The following is a 6,160-nucleotide window of genomic DNA, read 5'->3' on the forward strand; positions in this document are numbered from 1 at the left end:
TATATTATATATACTCGTGTGTTGAGCTTAAAAACGATTAAGAAAAATAACAAGAGAGTCTCTCTTGTTTTCTCTTCTCTCCCCGGGTGTTACATATATTATTGTCATTGTATATCTTAGTTCTGTATTTTATGGGCAACTTTCTTCATCTGAGCTGAAGCTCTGCGACTCGTCATACCGAGTGCAGAGAAGCCGGCCGTTTCCGGGAGTTTTTTACCGCCTTAGGGGGGGAGGGAACCATCTGCCGCTCAGGGCGATAGGCGGGTTCTCAATCTTCTAGGGCAGTGAATACACGACTGCTCCCGATCAGGCCAGTTTTAATTGTTTATTTTTTCGGATTTATCTACATGCTATAATCTTAATTATTTGATAAATTCCCAACAATTCGTGCATGTTGTCGGTTTACTGACGAGTTCCCATCAGTCGACTTACCAGAGCGATTTTCAGCTTGTTTCTTACAGTCGAATCGGTCAACTGATCCAAGCCCTTCGGTTGACTGATCGGAGGTTTTCTGTTGCTTGTTGATTTTTTTCCCAGGTTTCGGTCTACATACCTAAAACCAACAGGAACATTTATTAGCCTTCTTTTTGTCCTTTATTTGAATGACGATACCTAGGTATATAAGTATACTCTCTCTTATATATGTATACTCTCTCTTATATAAGTATATATAGGTATACACTCTCTTATATATGTATAATATATGTGTGTATATATATACTCTCTCTCTCTTAGTATATATGTATATATAAGTATACTCTCTCTTATATATGTACTAGTTTGATTGCACGTGCAATGCACGTGGTAAAATTTTTATCATTTATTATAAATGTATAATTTTAGTTTGGGAAATACTTGTTATTAAATTATTGAATGTAAGCAATGGATCAAACATATAGACATAATCTCAAAATTCAACATTTGAACAATGAAATTACATTTAGTGATTGATTGGTTGATAGTACACTGGTTGCATCTATAACGTGATCGATCAATCAAATATTGTCACAAGTATATAGCTAAAAGTAATGTTTGATGATGTTGATGTAACTCCAAGCTGCATTAGAAGCTTGATTAAGCCTTTGTAATAGGTAATGTGTTAGTACATATACTAAAATCATCACATACTCTCCCAAGTTTGTTGTGCTAAAGGTTCTAGATTCTAGCAATCTTTGTTGCTCCTTTTGGATATCATCAACACGATGCCGTCTTTTATAGCTGATGTAAAATTTCCATAATTGCTCAATATCACGTTGACGAGCAATTGCACCATCTTTCTTAGCAAGCTTTTCCAACATCTCCTTCTTCCTCCATTCGTTCAAAAGAACCGTTTGGAAAGAATGGCAAAACTAATGTGAAGGATGCTATGAAGAGTTTCGGCAATTCAAATATTACTGATATCTGCTCGAATATGATTGCAAGAGAGATGAAAGAGGCTAAAAAGGCGACGTGCTGTCCTCTTATATCTTGGGCATTGTTGATAAAAAGATTAGGAAACCCATCTGCAAAGCTCCTGTCAACCAAAAAAATTTGTTGCATTAGTTTCCCAAGGTAAATGATGAAAGAACCGCTCCACTCAATTTAAAAAGGAAATAAAAAAGAAATTAATGTATATCTAATCTAAAAGGTTTATTATGCAAGTGGTCATCTTTCACATTCAATATTTTCATCAGAACTCATGATGTAATTGACATAAACAAGATGCAAGATAATTGTTTTTATTACACGCTATAAAATTTACCCCTTTCAGTCTATTTTAATAAATTTGTCATTTAATCTATACAAAAGTGCACCGAAAGTCTATAAGCAGAGACATGGCAACAATGCGAACAATATCCTTCTGTAAGTGTGTGTCTGAAATATATATGAACTGTCATCATGTGTGTGGTGCAGTGTGCATGCACATTGATATATGTACGTCCTAATAGTTTTTTAACCAAATAGAAAGCAAATTAGCAATGTTAGAGGATGAAACATGTTATCGCCCACCCTATTTGTGTGGTATGCGCCTGAGAACACATACACAAAATTATATGGTCAGAAGACAAATATCATGCTTTTCTTTTCTTTTTATCGTTTCAGATGATAAGATTTTAGTTGTTTGTGTGTCTATATTAATAAGTCTTGGATGCTTTGGGCTTTGAATGTAGATTTTATCAGATTATAACTTAAAATAAAAAATAAAAACAGATTCCAGTAAACCTTAGATCTTTCGAACATAAATTTTTTTGTCTAAAAGTTGTTAGATCTCAATGTGAGTGAGGTTACATCAGGCAATAAAAAATGAAAAGTTGACCATGCGCATAACTAACGACTATAATTTTGATATTTGACAACATTAAGTTATAGTTTGGTTTGCCTGCATAAACTTTACTATTATCCTGTGTTAAAACATTAGGATATGATAGAATCATAGAATCTCACTATTTAATTCCTACTGACACTAAGACGAACAGCTCAGCAAGCCAAGCAAGCATGACTTGCACGATGGGAAAACTGTCATATTCTTTCAACAACCCACTCAAATTATGAAAAATTTTGACTCTCTTATTCTTGTATTAGTACAATAAACATAAATAGAAAAATGTATTGTGTACAAGAAGTATATCTCTATCAGCAACCTACTCAAGTTATGATAAAGGGGGATGGCCTCTTGTATTGTATACAATAAATATAAACATAAATAAAAATTAATTCTTCTTTCAGCAACAATGGTACATACAGAAGTTCTTCAGCGTCTTCTTGCAGCAGCAGGTATCAGATTCTAATCACAATCTTGATTCAGAAACAAAGAGGTGTAAAATTTGAACTTATTTACCAGCCAATCTCATGACCATGCCTCAATGTGAAATCTACCAGCCCTTTCCCACGATCTTAGCCATATAGCAGCTGATTCCTTCGAAACCCCGCTTTCTTCCGAAACAATCTCTTCAAGCATCGAGGTCACATCTGCTGGCATATTGTTTGAGGATCCTGCTATGTATATTGCAGCTCCCTCACTCAGTAGATTCCAAATTCTTTTGCTCTTTTCCTTCATCTTATGCTGACCTTTTGTGGCTGATCTCTTGAGAATGCAACAAAGAAACCTCCACCTTTCTGCGTGGACAATACTCCTCCCTCTTGGGCTTGAGATAACCAGAAGTCCTTGTATAAAAAATCGGTTTTTTCATTCCTACAACCGAAAAAGAAGAGAATAGGGGTTGTTGGCATATTCATATTTTGGATTTCCCTTTCCTCTATAAATGCACGTAATGGTGCACAACCTGTTCCTGGTCCAATTAGAATAAGAGGTAGTTCCGGCGGTGGAGGAGGAAGCGAGCCCTTCTGGATCCATGCAGGAATATAAACTCCTGTGGATAAAGAGACCTTATATATAAACAGCAAGTAAGTGTGGCCAAGTTTTAATATGGCAGATGTCAATTCTGATATTCTGTTGGTATATGAAACTTACAAAACAAACATATAACAGCAATAGTTTTTACAGTAAACATAGAGTAACAACATCCTTGTGGTTTTTAATTTCTGGAAAAACTTTATGCAAAAATTTTTTATATTAAAAGTTTAGAGACTAAGTACGGAAAACTCTACTCATAAATTTGACATCTTATTTGAAACAAGCAGGCGGTAAATTCTTATGTTGCGACAGCAAGTTATTAGAACTGATAGTACCATGTTTGAGATTGAGAATTAGATAACCCAGTTTGAATCAGCTTTTATTCTATCTTCATCTTTCTTATAAAGCCTACTTAATTTAGCAAACGAGAACAATTCAGTTTAGTTTTTATTCTCCTTCCCTCTAGTTCCAAACCAAGGATGTTAAGAGAATGAAATGAGGTAAACCATATTGTTTGAAAATGATTTTGCTCCTAGAAACTTGGGATTGGAGTGAAACAGAAAAAAAAACTGATTTTGTATTGAGTTTGTATATGTATATACTCAACCAAATGAAATCTTTAAATCCCCTCAAAACTGATTTTGTATTGAGTTTGTATATGTATATACTCAACCAAATGAAATCTTTAAATCCCCTCTATTTAAATTAAGAAGTGTCTATTTAACTTTGAATATCAATCAGAATTCACCAAAGATCCAGGATAGTGCCAACATAGCTGCCACAGGGGCGAGTGGAGTTTCACCTCAAGTGCATGACTCGTAGCCACTGGATCAAGTTTCAATGACTCCATGAGAAAAGCCTGGATAGCATCATGCGTGGGTTGTATACATACACCCCCTGAAGTGACAATGGTCTCCAAAAGCCTCTCATCACGAGTCATAATCCCTGTATGATTTGAAGCTGTTTCTTCATTAGATGTTGTAATTGTTGCTGCTGTTCTCGAATCTTAGCCCCACGTCCCTGAAGACATGTTTCTTGAAGAACCTGAAGAAGAATCATCTCCACTGTAATAATCATTTCCTGCATATCTATCTCGGCCACCTACTTCTGTAGTTAGAGATCTTCAAAGATTCGGGCTCTTGTAACTCCCGTTGTCACTTTTCCTGATGGAATTAGAAGCAGCAATTGTGCTCAGTCCTATGTCCACAACTTCACTGAGAAACAACTTCTGCTCTTCTGTAGGCAATTGATAGTTAGTATTGGCATATATCAAAATGGTTCTGATGTAAGTTTTATAAAAAAAGATCTCCTTCCATGTATATATAAGTTGAAATATCGCTACTAACAGCAATGTGTGGTCATAGCACAAAAGGAACTCTTAAGTGTGTGTTGTTAAGACTAAGGCATTGATGTCGATCATGCAATTTATCAATATTAATTGCCTTTATTTTTGTGCAACAGAAAAAACTATCAGAAGAGGAGGGGGTTAAATCTCCATTGGCATGCAACCTCATGGTAAATACGATTTTTGATAACTCAGCACATTAAATTTATTGAAATTGTAAGTCAATAAAGAAGAAGGCAAATATGAAGCCCTAACGAGACAAGTACAATAAAGAGTAGGTTGAGGTCTTCAGATGGGTTGAAAAGTTTTCTTTATCGGTCATATAATTCATGCTAAAAAATCATGGAGAAGACCTTGAAGAATACTGAAAGGTAGGTTCAGACTCTTTATACCATGTACTTTGGTATATCATATAAGAAAAACTACATCCATAAGAATCACCTCTAACTTTGAGTTATCATTTATAAGAAAACACACATCACATGAAAGGTTGGTTCAGACTATTTATACCGTGTAATTGCTTTATCATATAAGAAAATTTACATCTATAAGAATTACATCTAACTTCAAGTTATCATATATAAGAAAACACACATCACATGCTTCAAGAATGACATAATACTTCAAGTTATCCTATTTTAAATATGAAATATGCCCCAACACCACCCCCACCCCCAAAGCCCAACACACGCGTGCGCGCACAGACAGAGATAATGAGGGAGCGAGGCCTGAACTCTTAAGTTCTATGGTAAATGGAACGGGTTTTGGACCAAGCTTGAAGAGTGAAATTTAGACTGAATCCTGCACAACTGCAACACACTTTTACAGGGACCATGAGGCCTGAACTCGTAAGTTCCATGGAAATGGAATGGATTTTGGGTCAAGCTTAAAGAGTGACTGAATCCTGCACAATTGCAATACACCTTTTACAGGGTCCAGTCCTACATCAGAGAAGAACCTAAGCTCGGATCATAGACATGGTCATATAGTGAAAGTACATCCTCTCTCTCCTCAGTAAGCAGCCTTTGTTCTGGGAGCAAATAAAAGCGTAGAGCACCTAACCCATCAATTCATGACTAATATTTTAATATTTTTGAAATTCAAACTTCCCTATTTATATAATAAGCTAATGCACTCTAGCTTTTCCTCAGAAAATAACTTCTACTGTTAAGGAAGAGTACCTTCTCCCCAACTTTCTCCTGGTGCTCCTTAACTTTATCACGGAGTTTCTTTAAGCCCATGTTCACTCTCAACTGCTTTTCCTGATAAAAATTCATACAATTAGGTAATCTCTCTAAAAAGATTAGTGACTCGAGTATCTCGTCCACCACTACTTTTCTCTTCTAAATCTGATAGCATAAGAATATAGATATACTAAGTACACGTGCCTTTACATAGTTGACACCAAGATCCTTCCTAGTGTAACCACGGGCCAAGTTCCGCATGATGTAATCATTGTAATCTTTGACTATCCTTATAAT

The 6,160-nt window shown here is 35.6% G+C and overlaps 1 pseudogene; it reads right to left on the minus strand.

Annotated features, from left to right (window-relative positions):
* LOC109842297 lies at nucleotides 1,454-4,274 on the minus strand (annotated as a pseudogene).

The sequence above is a fragment of the Asparagus officinalis genome, chromosome 5, assembly GCF_001876935.1.
Source record: "Asparagus officinalis chromosome 5, Aspof.V1, whole genome shotgun sequence".
NCBI classification, from domain to species: domain Eukaryota; kingdom Viridiplantae; phylum Streptophyta; class Magnoliopsida; order Asparagales; family Asparagaceae; genus Asparagus; species Asparagus officinalis.